At 38.5% G+C, this 20,015-nt stretch overlaps 1 protein-coding gene across 1 annotated transcript in view; it reads left to right on the top strand.

Moving 5' to 3' along the window:
* The window catches only part of cdh2.L (cadherin 2 L homeolog), a 153,368-nt gene that overhangs the window by 26,900 nt on the left and 106,453 nt on the right, over positions 1–20,015 (top strand).

Genomic DNA, 20,015 nt, shown 5'->3' with positions numbered 1-20,015 from the left:
TCCTTGGCGGCGGGATGGCACTCGAATTGCTTCGCTTTCCAAAGTCGCCCGAAGTTTCCTTGTGAGACAACTTTGTGACTTTGGAAAACAAAGGGATCCGAGTGCCATCCCGCTGAAGATTTACAAAATAGCCGGCGGGAAGGCTTTTCATGGAGATTAGTCGCCTGAAGATGAGGAGATTTGTTGCTGGGAGACTAATCTCCCCGGAAACGTAGCGTGTCACCGACCTAAAGGTATATATTCACCCAAACCATATATTCAAAAAAAGCAAGAATTCATACAAAGGAAAAAATAATTCAAATTTCAAAGCATTCATGTAACCTTCTAGTGGGCAGTTATGCCAAGCCACATGGCTCTTTGCTGTGTTTGTTTTCTGTTTTTAATTAATATTCTTATAGTTTGTGTGCATTAAATTATTTAACGTTTCTGTGTTTTCTTTGTTGATTGAAAGAGCCTGTTGTGGGAAAATGTTCTTAGGGTTATAATAAAATTAATGGACTTCAACCGGGAAGTATATGGGTGTTATGTAATAAAAGGTGTAATATTTCCTAATGGTCTAATAAACTATAGTAACAAATTAGCAAATTGCATTTACTGGTCAGCTGTTTGCAAAGAAACATCTGATCTGGCTATTAAACCTTGGGCAAAAGTTGCTCTTTTCATTACATTACCCTGTATTTATGAAGTATATGTGTAATGTAGAAGTAAAAGTGTATATATATTGCTGAATATTTGTGCATTGATCTATGTAGTACAGGTATATAAATTAAATTGCAATACATGTGCATACTGTAGATATGCTTATATTCAAAAAGTCAGTTAAGAATTGTGAAGCGTGGGGAAAGCTAAGTATTTGTGGATATGTTCTGTTTTTCATGATTGCAGAGATACATTAGCCCTGGCTTTTCAGCAGATGAATTCCCCTCATTTCAGTAATAAGGAAAAATGTTGTAAATGGAACTGCTCAGTTTCTGCACAGAAGGATTTATTATCCGTTACACAAGTTTTATATTTTTGTGTGATCATGATAAAGTTTTTTTTCTAAAAATGTACATTTATACTGATTTATTTATTCTGTTTTTAATAGTTTCAGCGTCCGCATCGTTTTGATTGAAAAATATGTAGTTCCAGAACTTTCCTTTCATATGCAATGGTAGTTTTAATGAGACTTGACAAGTAGGATTATAGTTGTGTTCTTTGTGTATGCGTGACAGCAAATAAGGCATTAGCTTCCCCAAAATGTACAACAGAGGTTATAGTTTAGCTTCCTCGGTCACGTCACACGTGCTTTACCATGCTGCGGATATGCGTACTTTGTAATAAAAAATAAGGTATAGTGAATGTATACATCTCTTAAACTAATATTCTCATGATTTCCACTGTAATTTTAGTGTGAAATAAAAGGCACACTAGAGCTTTCCTGCCTTGTACGCTTTGCTCTCAAATGATCCGTTAGGAGCCAGCTATTGTTTCTAAAGCTCCTGATGAATTGTCTTTGCCTGCTTTTTAGCATTGTGCCTGGAATGTTCTGATTTGCCTCTACTCTTTGTGAAAAGCAGGTCATGTGAAAACCATGCCATTCTGTCAGAGATTTTTTTATTTAATCCAACTGATTTTTTTTGAAGAGTTCCCAAAAATACCTAATAAGGTGAAACTGTAAATACATAACTGTCTGTTGAAGATTCCTGTTTCTGTTAGTCATCTTATCCTGGTAAAGAACTTCAGCAAAAATAGTAATAAGGTTAAATGGTAAGTTACTGAAGTTGAAATCTTTCTCTGAAATTTTGAGGTGCTCAAACCGCACTGCAGCAAGTCTCAAAGTGGATCAATTCACCTACCGATAAGAAAGTTTTTTCCCATTAAAATATTCCAACCATTAAACAGCTTCCCACCATTATTTAAAATAATTTTTTTAAAATAAAAACCGCTTGGTTGGGTGTTAGAACACATTGATACGATTCTGTTAGATGGCTGTTAAAGTGTATATTCTTTCTGTTTTATTATTTTATTTTTACAGAGAAAAAGGAAATTGTTTTTAAAAAATAAATGGAGTCTTCTGGGAGATGGCCTTTCCGCAATTCTGAGCTTTCTGCATAATGGGTTTCCGGATAACGGATCTCAAACCACTATATTCTTACAGTGGATTTGCACTTTTTGACCCCCTCTTATAGTTGTTCTTCAGTAGTCTGAGAATTACTTTTCTTTGTACTTCTTTTAAGTACCTTTTGTAGGCAGATTAATAGTAACCGAGAAGGACTTTCTAGTGGCTGAAAAACTTCTTGTCACATAACAAATATTTATTGTAAGATAGAACATGTACTTAAAAATATTTTTGTGCCCCTCAATTAATATGCGACTGCGTCACCCGCACTTTCTTTCGGCCCTACTGCACAAATACTCTATGGTGGACTCCTGGAGGGAATCTCACCCCTATAAAAGGGACTTCACATTTTTCTCCCACCCACATAAGTCCTATTCTAGGATAGACATGATTCTCCTGAATAAACAACTGGCCTCTTCGATTTCTTACGCTTCTATTCATGCTTGCCCTTGGTCAGATCATTCTATTGTGAAACTTCAGTTGCAGGGAGTAGCTATACGACCTAATTTCTATACTTGGAGGCTTGACGATACCCTGTTGTCTGACCCGATTGTAGTGAAGGACCTTGAAAACGAGCTGTTAGCTTTTTTTGCGGCCAATACAACCCCTGACATGAAGACTTCTACACTCTGGGCAGCCCATAAGGCATTTGTCAGAGGCCTGCTGATACAAGCTTTGTCTAAGCGGAAAAGAGTTGCGAAAGAGAAAGTGACAACCCTAATGTCCCATTTGAATCGGCTTAAATCACAGCATAAACTTACCCCTACCACCCCTCTCTGGAAACAAATTGAGAAAACGAGAACGGAACTGAACTTGTTAATGACAGAACAGGAAATTAAACGGCTGTCGTGGGTAAAGCAAAAATACTTTCAAAAAGCCAACAAGGCAGACACGATGTTGGCGAGGAAATTGAACAATAAATTTCACCATACCCCATTTACACAGATTAAAACTAAGGAGGGGGCCTTGACTGCTAATCCGGCCAAAATTGTTGCTGAATTTGCATCCTTCTATAAATCTCTCTATGAGCAGAAGGGGAATTTGAACCCTCAGTCCGTCCACTCGTTTCTTGATAGCATCCCTATTCCTAAGCTATCTCAATTGCAGCAGAGTAGTTTAGCCAAACCGATAGAGTCGGAAGAAATTGCAGAGGCTATCAAAGATCTTAAGCTGGCCAAAGCCCCGGGCCCTGACGGTTTCTCCGCCAAATATTATAGGACCTACTCTACCACACTAGTCCCCATTCTGTCCGCTTTATATAATGACATGCTGACTGGGGAGGGAAAGTTTGACGCGGAATCTCAACTCGCATATATATCGGTCATACCTAAACCTAATAGAGACATCACATTGTGTAAAAATTTTCGTCCTATATCGCTGCTGAATATAGACCTCAAACTCATCGCCAAAATATATGCCACTCGCCTAAATATCTTTATACATGCCTTAGTACAGAGAGATCAGGCGGGATTCATTCCTGGTAGACAGGTAACCGATAATATTCGTAGAGTTATTGATATGGTACACCATAGCAAACAACAGAATATCCCTTCAATGTTACTGTCGTTGGACCTGGAAAAGGCCTTCGACACGGTCTCTTGGCAGTATCTAACTTTGGTGTTAAAAGCATACGATTTCCCCTTAGAATTCCTGCATGTACTTAAGGCATTGTATCACACACCTAGAGCCTGCGTCCGACATCTGGGATTCCTTTCGGAAAAATTTGTAATACAAAGGGGTACCCGTCAGGGGTGCCCGCTTTCACCCCTACTGTTCGCCCTGGTTCTAGAGCCTCTTGTGATTCATGTCCGTTTACATAAAGATATCTTTGGTCTGCAAATTGGGGACGTAATCCATAAGTGTGTGTTATATGCAGACGACATAATGCTGTTACTTACTAAACCAATGACCTCGCTCCCGCACTTATATAAAATTCTTGCTGATTTCGGTTCTATTTCGGGTTTGAAAGTTAACTCACAGAAGTCGGAAGCGTTGAACATTAATCTCCCTGCTCCTGTTCAAAAATTACTAGAACTGAATTTCGAGTTCCAATGGCAGCCCAAGACAATCAAATATTTAGGCATACTGTTAACTTCGGATTACAATACTATTTCTGCTGCTAATTACCCTAAGGCATTTAAGAAAATATTCTCTACGCTTAGGACATGGGAGTCCATGAAACTGTCTTGGCTTGGTAAAATTCATGCCTTAAAGATGTCTATCCTTCCACAGTTGCTGTATCTTTTCCGTACGTTACCAGTAAGCCCTCCTATGACAACCCTAACTAAACTCCAATCCTCTTGTCAGAAATTTATCTGGGGGGGGTAAAAGAGCCAGGATGAAAGCAAGTGTGACTTATAGGAGTAGACGTAGGGGAGGACTTGGGGCCCCAAATTTCCGACTGTATTATATCGCAGCACAATTGGCCCAGATGTCGGAATGGCATGTCACTTCTCACTCTCCTCTTTGGATAGATATAGAACAGTCGCAGGTTGGCAATCTGTTACTTAGCAATCTCATCTGGACCAAAGGGAACGCAAACCTCACACTACCCCCCACTGTGACCCACTCTCTGTCGCTATGGAGGAGTATCCGGTCTCAATACCCGTTATCCTCATATTACCGCCCAGCCCTGTCTATGTTACGAAATTCGGAGTTTCTTCCTGGTCAGGCAGGGTCGACTTTTCAGTGGTGGCATATGAACAATTTGTCTATGATAGCCCAACTGACTCCGAATTATAAGTTTATAGATGTTCCCACTTTGACAGCCAAATATCATATGCCTCCCTCCGAGATATTCCGGTATGCCCAGATGAGACATTATATCCTTTCCATAATAGGAAATGAATCTCGCTCTTTACCTCCCCCCACTATTTTTGAACAATTGTGCCTCCATTCACTCCCACATAAGGGTGCCATTTCCAGAATCTATGATCAGTTAGCTCATCCACAGCCATTAAAGGACTTACTATACATTAGGCAATGGGAACGGGAGCTTCATGTCACTTTGGAGGAGGATGATTGGTTAGATAGGTTCCTAGATATCACTAAATGTTCCCCCAGTATCTTGATTCAAGAAACTTCTCAAAAGGTTATGTCACGTTGGTACCTGGTCCCTGAGAAAATTTCCGCATGGTATCCTGCTACATCTCCCACCTGTTTTCGGGGATGTGGACAGGTAGGATCTTACCTACATGTCTGGTGGTCCTGTCCCAAAGCAATTAGATATTGGACACGTATTTATACCATGATCACTAGCATCACAGGGCTCACTTTAACTAAGCTTCCTGCAGTGGCGCTGCTTCACGGCAGAATTACAGGATGTAATAAATATGTGAAAAAATTGATATGCCGTATTTTTTCGGCCGCCAAACAAATTATAGCTAAAGCATGGAAAACAACTTCTCTTGATATACCTTTGGTTAAGTCCAGATTAGATGGTTACATGGTGATGGAGAAGCTTACCATGCTGGCTAGTGACGAGATGGATACTTTTAATGGGATCTGGGACCCGTGGCTCCGATATAGGGGACTTACTATTTGACTCCAGTCCTGTCGCCCTTTATTAGAAAATACAGCCCTTGACCTAAATACCACCTTACCTATATCAAGCCTATACAATGTATACCACCACGGCTGTTACTACTTTGAGATGGTTCGCTGTAAGAGTTGAGACTATATTTTGGGTTTTTTTTTTCTTTTGTTTTTTTTCTCCCTTGCCTTTTTCTTTTTTTTCTCTCTATCTTTACTGTCCCTTGTTTTCTTTCTTCTTTCCATGGCATGGGAAGTTTCTTTGGGCAATTGTTCCATTATGGCTATGTTGATTTGATATGCTGACTCTGTACTGATGTAATGTGTATCCCTGTTTATATTGCATTTTGTTGGATATTGTCATATTGCCAACTGTCATTTTTTTTTTTTTTTCTTTTCTCTTTCCATTGCCTTTTTTTTGCTTTCTGTATTTCCTTGAAAATTGAATAAAGATTATTTTCAAAAAAAAAAAATATTTTTGTGAATGGTACACAACATTGGAACCATTTTTTTCTTCAGGACTCTTCACTGTTGGCTGTAATTGGTCAGACTGGTTGTTTGTAAACACAATATCATGATGACAATCGATACAACTACATTAGGTGATCAAATATCTTTCATCAAAACATTGACATAGTATTAGCAGGGGTGATTCTTGGCCCTAAACTGCCCTGAGGAGGCCACTGAGATGCCCCCCTCTCTCCACACCGTTCTTTACGTTGACCCGTCAGAGGGGCTCCCAGGGATTACTAGTGCAGAGAGTGCAATTGTGCTCTTTGCACTAGGAGAGCCGAATTTCCTTTTTATTATGAGGAAATTCGGCACTTGAAGTTACTATGGGTGGATAATTGGGTGCCCAGTTCATAGTATACTGTATTTGGAGGATAGTGGTATGATAAAATAATATCAGAATAGGCCACCTTCCATAAGGATCTTTGCTAAATATGAGAGTGGGGGATGAGACACAAGAAGGCTATATTGTTTTGAATTAGCCATGGACTAATTGAATGTGTTGGGATCAGCAGTTTAGTATAGTGAAGAGCAAGACTGTTATTCACATGGGGCTAGCTTGTACAGTTGCAGGGTTACCTAACCTACACCATTGCCCTTGGGGAATTTAATGGCTTTTAAAGGCTTTGAAAATATGTTTGCTGTATGAAACATATCTATCTTTCTATCCTTCTATCCTTATTATAGTGTCTCTTTTATACAGTACTTTACAAAGCTTTTATATCATTCTCATAATTCTAACCCTGCTGGAGCTTACGAATAATGTAATGAATGGCATTAGGTTGACTAGTAGCCCATAGAAACCAATCAGTATATAGCAATTAGTGGTCTGCTGTTTGATAACACACCTTTGTTTGATTGCTATTGGTTACTAGATGTGGTCAAACACTCCTTTAAATACTGACCTGTTTGGACCCAAACTGAACACTCTAGTGCTGCAAGGTGGCTGTAACATCTACTGTGACACCTTAATGTCACTATTGTCACCCCTTTTACAAAAGCAAAACAAGATACTCTGCCTGAGATACTTTAAAAATAAATGGCTTTTTTTCACCCGGTGTCCACCATTTTGCCAGACAAATTTTACAGTAAAGTATTTGGAAAGGTGGAATGTAAAGAGAATGTTTGCTTTTCACATATTAACGTCATATTTCACAAAGTATCTGGTCAGTCAGTTAAATAAAGCATTTAAACAAAAATGTTAAGAGTTGCATTGGTGAGCTCTGACCTAAGTGATCGTTGTCTTGGAAACAGAGTAAGTTCTTGGAACACCATAATAACTGGTTTTCAGGTTATTGTAGCGTATTAAATAACTGTATTAACCATGTGTTAAAAGTAATTATGAGTTGTTAAAGAGACATTTGCTCCATTGCTGGTAACCTTTAAAGCAGAAATCGCTGTATAAATAGTTTTAATGACTTAAATAATAGATATTCCCTATTTTAGTGTCGCCATGCACGTCACATTTTGAAGGCATGGGTTTACTTTTCTTACTGAAAATCAGGATATATTTTCTTGCTTCTCACATAAAACTATGTAGGTAATTTCATTTAAGAACTTTTTTCTAGACCACATATCTGATCTATTTTCTGCAAGACTTAAATGTCAAACTTCATTTCCTATGGGGAAAAGTAGTGTAGACTAGCGGTAATCTTGCTTTAGAAACCTCTAAATCGTCTTCTGCACCAGGATGTATAGGAAGAAATTTTAATTCCGATTATAACTATAGAACTATAGAATATATAGGGGCAAATTTACTAAAGGGCGAAGTGGCTAACGCTAGCGAAAATTCACCAGCGTGATGTAATTTCGTTACGTCGCCAATTTACTAATGGGTGCTGACGTAAATTCGCTAGCGTAGTGGACCTACTTTAGTGCTACTTCGCACCCTTGTGCCAGGTGAAGTTGCGCTATGGCGAAGGGACGTAGCTACGCTAATTCACTAACTTGCACATTTTACTGAACGTTACCTCTTGCGCCAGACTTGCCTTCACCACCTCAGACCAGGCGAAGTGCAATAGAGTAGATAGGACTTGAAGGCACCCTCCTTCCCCCCTACATTTCCTAACATATGGCACCTAAACTATACAGTGGGCACATGTGTAGGGCAAAATAACAACTCTATTTTATATTATGAAGCTTTCCCAGGCTTGTGTAGTGTAATGTATTTGCTGCTACATATACATCCATTGTACTTTAACTTGGCGCTGTATGCAAATTAGGCATCGCTAGCGTAACTTCGCTTTGCTTGACAAATTAACGCTAGCGCAATTTTGCTAACTTTCTCCTCCCTGAGCGCAATTTCGATTTTAGTGAATTAGCGGCGCCCTGGTGAAACTTAGTCTGGCGAAGGCGGCGCTAGCACATTTTTGGCGCTTAGTGAATTTGCCCCATAGTTGTATGCAAGCAAGGGACCAGACATGCCATGTTGGGTAAGTGATCATTTGTAGTTATAAATGACCTACAGTTTCCTTAAAATCTCTTTAATTTTAGTCACCTTTGAGTTTATATCCATATATTCTTATTAACAATTTTAAATCAATGATACAATTAGTTTATGCACTAATTGTCAATGAATACTGATATATGGGTGTAAAGCAGAGGGGTTTCCATTATGGGAAATAAATAAGAACTTGAATTAAAGAAGACAGTAAAATGCTAGAGAACATATAAGATAGCTCTTACTTAATTATTATAACCTCAGATTTCATAAAGTTTTTTTGTTTTGGTTTCCATTCTTCAGGCTCTACCCAAAGCAGAAGCTGGCAGGGGAACATTACCCTACCCACTCTACAGTCAGCACAGAATAACAGTATCAAAGTTTAAGAAAATATTTCTACAGAAGATGCACTGAGCAGTGAGGCACACTCTCAAGTGAAATCAAATAATTACATACTGAATATAATGCATTTAGGTAAAAACAATGACTGCAATAACCCATTTCTGGCCGCTACCCCTTTATAGTTGCACATTATTATGTATCAGCTATAAATCAGGGAGGAGGATGGAATTTTTGTTCACGGGTAAATAACAAGTGAAAGCTAATAGTCCTCTAAATATTCATTATTCTTTACCTATGACATGCGTACAGTGTTTTCACAAGTGGGATGTGTTTGTGCCAGGTTTTGTAGGTCATTAAGTGGCAAGACTAATACTTAGACTAGCTGTGTTTTTGTGATTCTCATGGCAACACACAGTTGCTAGATGGTATTGCCAGGAAACCAGCATCGACTTTCATTTTGTCCTGCCCCCAGTCGTTTGGCAATTACAGATGGTTTGCTGCAAAACAGAGCAGCACAAGCACAAGGCAGCCGTCTAACATCAGCCTTCAACGGTTACACTTCAGTTTACATATGTGTTTCTTTCTCTCTCCTTAGGTGAAGCTGCACCTGTGCAGTGATTGTTAATTGCCACTGTGAGGAAACGTTAGGGGATGTAAAAGAAGATCATAAAAACTATCAGTTACTCCAAATTAAGGAGAAAACTTTAATTAAACCACCTACTGCTTAGATTGTAATTAAAACATTTCAATAACATTTATGCATTTTGAGTGATAGGGGCGGCAGTAGTCAGTGGAGTATATTCTTACATAAAACATGCTACAGGCACTTGTGAGCTTAGGGGCCAAGCACCACCAACAAGCCCACCATCAACAAGCCCACTTGGAGCACACAAGTGCTGCGAGTGGCATAGGAGCACCCTGGAACAACCACTGCCTCACAGTAGCTCCAATTTGCAGCGCAAATGAGGGCAATTTGCGTAATTATTTGTGTTTTAATGTGTTGTACATAATTGCGGCTAGTGGCCAGAATTACGTTGGAATTATGGAGAAAATTATGAATTCTGGGTAAAAAAAAAGAAACGCACAGTGCATTTGTGGTCATAAATAACTCTTCATCTGTTTTAATACTAGTATGCTGTCCTTTATGATCTTTAATATAATTCTATGGCATTGTGTCCTCTTTCTCTCAGAGGGACAAACACAGTGGCAAAATTCGAATCTGAAAATCTCCTAAATTTTACTTTTAACCTTTTAATCGTGATGTTATTGAAATGAATGTATTTCTGAATAAAAAGGTGGCTATCAAGGCTATCGACCCAAAAGTTCTATGATCAGAGCCTGTGGGCTAGCAACATTATTCAAACATTAATCAAACCCGTCGAACTGGAGGGGAATCATCATACCCCATTTTTTAGTAAGAAGCAAAGAAAATGCATTCTTTAAAGACATAAAAGTGCAGATTGTCCCAATTCCAGTTTCTCTAGTTTTCTTCCTTGAATAGTCTGCTAGCAACATGCCAGCTGTTCACCCAGTACATCAGTTATCTGTGCAGAGGCGCCTGATCACATAATAGACCTGCATTACAATAAGCTGGATGTGGATGTTTTAAGAGTTAGATAAAACATTCTTAATCAGTTAAACCATGTCAAATTCAGCTGTAGAGGTGGGATATAACTAAGTTAGAGTAAATCAAAAGCAGATTGTTTTTATGTTTAAAATTTTAATAACTAGGTAGCATTTAGGTCTGATGTATGGACAAAACACATTTCTGAAAATCCCTGTGTCCAAGTATTCTGATTAATAGATCCCTTAAATATAGGGCATTAACACTGCTTTATGGGTAAACAGGGAGATTGCATTACTGAACCCTTAAAGAGGTGATTTTTAACCTAAGAGACCGACATTTGGCTACCCATGTTGCTTAGAATGAGTCTCCATGATGCATTTCTAATGGTTAAAATCCCTTTTACAATAGAAAATAGTAAGTAAAATAAGGCTTACAGTTAATTCTAAACCAATTATTGAGTTTCTCCCTAGGGAGAAAGGTTAAGAAACCATGACCTAAGGTCTCTGTGTATGTGCACTGCTGTTATTACTAGTGCATATAGCTACGCATCAATGGCATGACGGTGACAGAATATGTTGGCGAGGCTTAATCTTTGCAGCATTTTTGTATAATTTATGTACACCAGATATTTGCTCTATAATTTAAACTGAAACAGAATTGAACTCCCTCCATTAAATAAACAAACGAATCAGAAGCATTACTGATTTTTTTTTACTCATGTAATGATTTTTATTATATTTATTTCAGTATTCAGAGTATGCAAATCCTGCTTCACAAATGAAAGTAGTTGGGAGTATATTTAGAAGATTTTGTGGGCGGTAGAACGATCAGGTAGCTATACAAAAAAGGCTGCCAATAAAGTGAGCCTTTGTCTTTTTACACTAGTATTGTGTGAGCACCAGTTTAGAACCATCAACACTGTTCAATGTTTTACTAGTTATCCAGGATCTTTTCAGTCATTTCACTTTATTGGATGCACCATTTTAATGACAGGAAATCGGCTATTGAAACTTTGGTTGTAATGTCCCTAGAAATAGAAAAGCAAAGGAATACATTGCGCTTTATTGTCAGGAAATGGAAGGAAAACCTCAAACACATTTCAATATATATATATATATATATATATATATATATATATATATATATATATATATATATATATATATATATATATATATATTGCACAGATGATCCTGTATATCATTTATTTAAAGAATTCATACATTTAATGATAATAAATGAACATGATGATGTATTAATATTAAATAAAATAATTAAATATGATTATTTCTGTCATTGAAAACAAAGCCTTTGTGTAAAGGCTTCGATGGAAACACTTGAGAGTAGACAAGGGGGTCGAGCAGGGTTTAGGCTGACGGGGGGGGGGGGGGGGTAGGAGAGCGCTTTGGTAAACAATGCCGTTGCCATGGAAATATGTCATTCTGGTTTTACAAATCCAATACTATTCAGCGGCCTAATCCATATCTGAAATATTGTTACTCCAGCATTAAATCTAGCAGCAATATTATGCAAGGAATCATGGAAGGGTGAGGGGGAATATAGCAAACAGCAGAAACACAAAAAAGGGGTAATGTGCACAAAAAAATTAGTAAATGTTTAGAAAAATCCTTCTTTCCACAAATTTGTTGCTATTTCCAACTGTATATTGGCAACTAACGAGCTGTGATTCAGTTTAGCATGGTCCCCACTTAATGTTGTTTCATAGGATGTGGTCTATTTATGTTAATGGAATTCTGATTTATCCAGCCCCCCTTTGAAATTTGAATTCCTCTTACATGCTGGGCCAGCCTTTTGGTATATTGCTCGTTCTAGAAATAGCACAGGCCCCCCCTTGAATACTGGGAAAGCAATGCGCAAAGTTTATGAAGTGAACTTTTTTTTTTATATGTAATAATGCTTAATAATCAATTGTATGATAGAAAAGTTTACAGGAAAAAATAATAGTCGTGTTGACCTCGCCCATTCCATAAAGCCACACTGACCAACAAACCCCGAGGCTAGCATGTAAAGATTTTTTATTACAGGTATGGGATCCCTTATCCGGAAACCCGTTATCCAGAAAGCTCTGAATTATGGAAAGGCTGCCTCTCATAGACTCCATTTTATCCAAATAATCCAAATTTTAAAAAATGATTTCCTATTTCTTTGTTATAATAAAACAGTATCTTGTACTTGATCCAAACTAAGATATAATTAATCCTTATTGGAAGCAATACCAGCCTATTGGGTTTATTTATACGTTTACATGATTTTCTAGTACACTTAAGATATGAAGATCCAAATTACCGAAAAACCCCAAGTCACGAGCATTCTGGATAACAGGTCCCATACCTGTACTACCAAATTTTTTAAAATAAAATGATATATTTTACTACATTCTAATATTGAGCATAAGAATTCAGAATATCCATTTCTCTATCAGTCAGGCCGTCAGCAGCTATATCATCCTGACCTTCATGTATTCTCATACCTAGCAGTAAAAAATTCCTTTTACTCATGTAATGTGGCCCAATATCTGTTATTCTATAAATATTACAAGGAGAGGCTCAGTGAGTAAAATAGTGGTCAATGATTCAGTATTGCTTTGGCTCTATACTTGAGGGCAAATAATTTACCTAAGTATATTTCACACTTCTAACATTTATGTATCTTCCATGCCCATTTACAGATCTGTAATAGATACTGAAATAATGGAAATAATTAGGTGAGTTGCGTTTGTTCTCCTTAACAGGAATATATTCACACATACACTGAAATCATTAGTTTGATTGTGCTTCGCCACCTTAGATAGTGTAAATGTACTTGGGAATGAAGCTTGTTGGGACAAGTAGATGCTACACATCTACCTGATCATTGTATAATGAGTAATATAAATTAAATCATATTAAACATGAAACCCAAATTCTTTTTTTTTCATTAACAGATTCATGCCAGTTATAAAGGTATTTAAAAATCTCAGCTGTCAGTCATAAATTATTATATTATATAAATATAAAAAAATATTCTCTGGGGCCCCAATGTTTCTTTTTAACTTGTAAGTGGGGGCCCTGGCAGCAATGTTTTTTTTAAAAAACTTTTCTGGGGGGCCCTGGTGCCAACGTTTTTTTTCAGCTTATAAGGGGGGCATGATAATCAATGGCTTTTTATAACTCGTGTGCAAAGAGGGGTTTTATAGTTTTTTGCGCTGATGTCTGTGTAGTCTTTTAACTGTGGTGTGGGGTGTGATCTGCGGTGGGGCTTGGTGGCTGGAGTGGTCGGGCCCAGGGGGCTGAGAAAACTTTGTTGTACAGGGCCCTGTGATTTCTAATGGTGGTCCTGCATAGCCCTCCTGTTGTGTTATAACTTCCTATAATGGAACAAGAAGGTGATACAAATTAACCAATCAAGGGAGTGTGATCTGATGTCAGTAGGAGTGTTGCTAGGTAGACAACGCTGTAAATAGCCTAGGTTTTCTCATAGCCTGTACAGAGAGATACCACAGTGAAAGCATTGGAAATTCCCTGTATTAAGCAGACTTCTGAAGGGAAATTTCCCTTCAGTATAAAGGAAACCTAAGCACAGCAGTGTTAGAGTGTATACAGAGAAGCCATGTATATGCATTTGACATGTGGTGCGTGTTTGTGTGCAGCAAGATATTGTGTGGAGATAGAATGTAAAGGCCTAAAACACAATGTATATACCTGTTATTCATTATACTCCTTATCTTAATATTAGGAAATCTCTTTAAAGAATACCACATATTCTACTTTGTGTTTTTGTCTAACATTGCCATTTTTGCAGATGCCATTTTTGTTTTGTGATTGAAAAACCTAATAGAGTAAATTTAGCTTCAGGCTTTTTCTATGACTACAGTAGTATTTTACATTTTATGCTCTAGCTTTGTGTTTATGAGAACTTGCCTTTTCCTTTATAAATATGTATTACAGAGGATGTTTGAATGGAACACAATTTTCAGGAATATAGCGCTTGCCGGAGTTGAATTTCCTTGCCTGTGACTTTAATCTTTTGCTACATTTGCTGCTGAAATGTCACACGTTGAGTTGTAGAATTGCATATGAGGTGCGTTTCCGCTAATCTGTTACTTTTAGCTTTTGCTTGTTTATTTGTGACAGTTTTGAGACATAATTTATATTTTGCAATACGATTTCTTTAGAATGTTAACCCCTTAACACTAACCAGTTCTGATTTACTAACATAGGTACTAAGTTGCTCCAGTGCAGTTGTCAGTACCAATGAGATCTTTTTTCTTATTTTCTAAGTAATAGTATATAATAGATATAGTAGTAGTTAAAATGAGTTTCCACCTTCTTCTCTCATTTCTGGATTTCCTGCACTGAGAAGAGTCACTAAAAGATCGATTTTCAAACTGGACAAACTTAAGGTGACCATACATGTGGAAATCTGCTTATTTGGAGGGGTCGCCAAAAGAGTGGATCTTGCACTGTTATTCCCACCTTGAGTGGGCAATGAGTTGTTCCAATCGTGGGCTATAGGGCCCAGCGATCAGATCACAAGGCAAGCAATGCAGGCAGTGGGATAGAGGACCACATCAACAAACTGATGCATTCCTCACTCCGGGGGAATTTTAAACCTGCCTGATCGACATCTGGTTGATTTTCAGCCAGATATTGATCACAGAAGCCTGTCGGAGATCCCCATATACTGGCCAATAAGCCGCTAACTTTATCTGTTGGCAGCTTTTCTCGGCCCTTGTATGAGACATGATAGTACTATCCACTCTAGGAGCCTGTAAATATACAGATAATTTAGTGGTATGATCACAACCAACAGACCAAATCTGTGGCCAACTTTAATGTAATAAATGTATTTAATATGTAGTATATAAGTAACACAGTGATGCCCAGTAGTGATGTGAGGGCCGACCCAATGCCCACAGGACCCACGGGTCGGGCAGTTTCAGCCTGACCTCGCACGCTTCTTCGGGGGTGGCGGGAGGGTGTGGGTTGAGCTCTTCTCCTGCTCTCCCCACCCGTCACCGTCAAATGCCGGCTTCCGACTTCCGGGACGCTGTGCCTGCTCGCCCCTTTTGTGACGTCATTGTCAGGGCAGCAATAATAAAGGTATTTAATATGTGGGCGCGGGCCAAGTGAGGGCAGGTGCGGGTCGGGAAAATCTTACTAATGCCGAGTATGTGGTCCTCTATCTGCTGAACTGTTACTGGCCCTCCAGCTTAGCTTTCTGTACCATTCATCTCTATAGAGTCCACTGCAAACCTGATTCTCATGAGATGCAGAAACACAGAGCTGTGTTTAGCATATGCCAATGTTCATTTTAATGGATTTTGTTTTTATGTGCAGTTAAAGAGTTCTTCATTCTGCAGCTGAAAGGGTTGTAGTGTGAAGGGAAAACGGCCTACAAGCACAACATGCTAGATGAGTGCAAAACTCTTGGTATTCAGTAGACAGATTTATCATTAAGGTGTTAAAGAATCCTTCCTTGTTACAGTCAGAGGTTAGAGCTTTCTGTGCTCAGGTCTCCTGATTTGTGGTGTCTCCATGTGGAATTCTTCATGCATGTATCACTCCTGGCCCCTCTGAGGGCAGCCAGATGCTGGCAGTACTTAATCCTGGTCTTAAGAGTTCTCCCAAGACTTCATAGGCTCATGTTGAAAACAGTGCAGTGGTGTTACTGGTGTGATTTGACATTGTTATCTCCATGGCAAGATTTTACAAATTCTTTTGGCTATAGATAACAATTCACTCTTACCATAAGGTGCTTATGTGATACATTGTTACAGTATTTTCAATATGCAAGCGCTGGGAAACAGACTACTTTGTTAGCCGAGTTTAATCATTTCCCTGTTTTATTCATAATTTGTAATTTATACTTAGTTCAGATTTAATAACAGCTACAATGCATCAGTGCAATTACCCAGAGTCAGATCAGAACTAATTGCTGATTAGTTGCTATTGCAATGGTACATTTTAACACCTATGACAGTAAATCAACCACTCCCAATGTTTTACCATTAAAAAAAATCATTGCGCCTTTTTTTATAGTTTTATATTGTCATTTACATTTTAAACTCGGGTTTTGTTGATACATATTTTTTAACAGAGAATGTCGATTAAAACAGACACAAACACCTTAACAGGCTGGAGAAATGTAATAAGCTTAAGAACAAAAAAAAAAAGGAAAAAAAAATACCCGTGTTTGCTGATCCGTACTTGCCCTAGCGTTCCAAACATTTTCATAGGGCTTAATAAACAAGCTCTTGCTAAGCTTTTATAAGGATCTCTCCGCCCTGTGGATTCTTGCATGTTCAGCAGAGCAGCTTCATGGCAACTTGTAACTGCTGTTAGCTGGCTGCCTGTTAAAATGATACTGATGTTCCTGACTGACAAATCCTTCCCTTGGGCTGTATAATGAAGCAAGGCAGAGACAAAAGAAATAAAGTAGAGCCCATTAATGTATGGCACACCACTGCCAGATTTAAAGACGTTAGGGTTCATTTACTAACCTGCAAATTTGCACCAACCCATAGCAGCCATCTGCAATTAGATTTCATTAGTGTAATTGCACTAGACTGATAGAAGCAAATTGGTTGCAGTGGGTTTCAACACCAGTCCAATTCCAGCATGTATGTTAGCAAAGGCCTTGGCACAGCAGGTGTTTTGATAGAGGATATCAAAACATTATAGATTGCCGGGGGTCAGTTCATACTGAGGGCAATAAAAATCGTCACAGATAGCCCATTGATTTCCATTACTGATGAAAATGGGCGAGGTGCTGTAAGAGGCCCTTCTAGATTTACAGGAGAGATACAGTTACATGCTAGGATAGCTATAATTTCATTTATTTTGGTTGTTAAAATGGCTATTTTCTTACAATTAATGTTGATTTTTATGCTAGGAAATCACAAGAAGATCTGCTAATTGGAAGAGATAACAAATAAATGAACCATTGCCTGAATGTTCCAAATTGGGCTGATCAGTGGTTTGGTCTTTGGTTCTGTTCCTTAGTAGATACTTGCCACTTCCTCGCTTGTAGAGAGAGAGACCCTCTAATGGTCCTCCTAGTGAATTTGTACAGAAATCTTAGCCACCACTGATGGGATCGGGAATTGATTGAAGGTGGGGGGGGAGAAACAAAGGACAAATAAAGAAAGAGAATACAGTGTTGCTTGTGTAGAAACTTGCCTATTTCCATACAGACCCTCATCGTGCTCTGGTGATTTGAATTCCTGCAGCTACCATGCAGAGAACCCATTGATTGATAGCTATGCTTGGGACATGGAGACAGTTTGGGGGAGGGGGGCAGTAATGGATGGTCTCTACAATGGCAATTCCAAAGACAAAATTTCTAGTAAATCCATTCCCCTTGTAATGTCATTGTAAGCAAGGCAGCTGCAAGGAAATGCAAATCCTAAGAAAAATAAATCTGTAAGGTCTAAACTCCGTGGGAGATTTTGTAGGATGGTGTTGGATTGACAAAACACATCCTACGAATCACACGTAGTCGCGTGGGTCTAAATATAATGTGAATGATACAAAAATCTGATGTGTAAACTACATGGAAAATTTTCCATCCAACGGTAAACGACTGCTGAATGCAAACACTGCATACTGTGTCTTCATCTGACGAGATAAAATCTCATGGTGTCTGAGCGACTTTTGTCCCCCCTGAAATACATTGACTGCTGGATATAGACCTATTAACAATCTACACCAAACAACACTGATCCAACTTTACATTCTGTCTACAGGTAGATCAGATTTCGTAGGATCCTACAAATCTTGTACTGTTGCTTGGTGTTGGGTGCAGTTGCATGGCAAGATCACATAAAATCTGACCTGCAAAATCTGATCCTTACAGTTGCTGCAGTTTTAATTCACAGGTAAAGCTGCCATACTAAAGTGGCAATTCATCTAAACATTTACCGTTGACATTAGTCATTAGTGATGGGCGAATTTGGAGCGTTTTGCTTCGCCGAAAAGTTTGCGAATTTCCTGCGAAATTCGCAAAATGCCGAAGAATTTTGAGAAATGGCACCTGCGTCTTGTTTTTGACACCGGAGTCCATTTTTTAACAGCGGTTTTGAGAAGCACGGGAATTCACCGCGAATAAATTTGCCCATCACTATTAGTCATTTTACCTTCCTCAATTGGCCAATTAAAATGCCAGGCCCTGAAACTAGATTAATCTTGTTTCAGATTTGAATTTGGAGGGGGTTGAATTGGGAGGTGATGCACTGGGCATTACAGTAAATACTTACTCAAATGACTAGCAGCAGTTCCTTTATCTGGTGGGGGTGGGCTTATTTGCTCATTAGGTGGCAACAAAAAGAAGGAATCTGAGAGATTTTGAGTCACAGAGAGACAAAGGGTGAGAGAGACAGGCATGGGGAGTTACAACAAAAAATGGGGCAAGTAGGATTAGGGAATCACAGGAAAAGGGAAATAAAGAAGATATGAGTCACATACAGAGAAAGAGAGAGTCTGAGAAAAGGGGAGTTAAAATACAGCTGCTAGGTGAGACAGAAAGACAGTGAGAAATAGAGAGAGATAATAGACAGTGAGTCACAGACAGAATGAGAGAGATTTGTAGACATGGGGAGCAAAGAGAGGGAATAGGCATGCAAATGATAGGGATGGATAATGTAGGCAAGAGCGAAAGTTTGACATGACTTTAGCAAATCAGTGCTGTGTTGGAGCTGACTTTGCAATTGTAACTGTAGAAACCTGTTTGTACAACTCAACAAGAAAGAGCAATCCTAAAATGTGTATCATACTGTGTTAAGTTTAAAAAATAAAATATATGTATTCAAAAAAACATATGCTCCAGTGTAGATGTCTTGGTAGTCTCCTTGGCAACACCTTTCACAAGTCTGATCTTTCCTAATGTAAAGATTATTCCTTTTGTGATCTTAATCCCTTCAAATAGAGTGCAGTGAAGAACCTCTGGGGCATATTTATAAAGGAGTACCAAATATTATACACCCAAAAAGTTAGTATAAAACACAATGTAAATGGTATATATACAAAGATCCATATTGTCATTAAGCACAAACTAATGCCATGCATCAAAATAATGGAAATGTAGTTGACAGGTATTTAGACTGTTTGGGGTTTCACACCCCTTTGCTGTCCAACATTTGGCTGGGTTTTATAATATTGTACAAGGTACACATTGATGTTGTACCTCTTCACCTTCTTTTGGCAGACTAAATTTTCTATCAGGACAGATAATTAACAAACCACTAGGATCACAAGATTAGAGGTCTGAACTGCCCCTGGCTAGCCATACATGCCCAGATGGCCTTGCAGTATGGTCAAAATAAGCCAAACCAACAAATCTGGACATTTATGGCCAGCCAGGGGGGAATTCAGATCACTAATCCTGTGATCCTATTACTTTGTTAATTATCAATCCTGATAAATGCATTTTAGCTCTTTAGACTAATGTAAAATATGCTCAACAAAACATGTTATTGGTTTAAAAGCAAGGAACTCTAGTTTGTTTCCTGTAGTCAATGGTGGTTA

This window comes from Xenopus laevis, chromosome 6L (assembly GCF_017654675.1).
Source record: "Xenopus laevis strain J_2021 chromosome 6L, Xenopus_laevis_v10.1, whole genome shotgun sequence".
NCBI classification, from domain to species: Eukaryota; Metazoa; Chordata; class Amphibia; order Anura; family Pipidae; genus Xenopus; species Xenopus laevis.
Note: the sequence above shows the minus strand (reverse complement) of the source record. Positions and strands in the feature narration are given on the sequence as shown.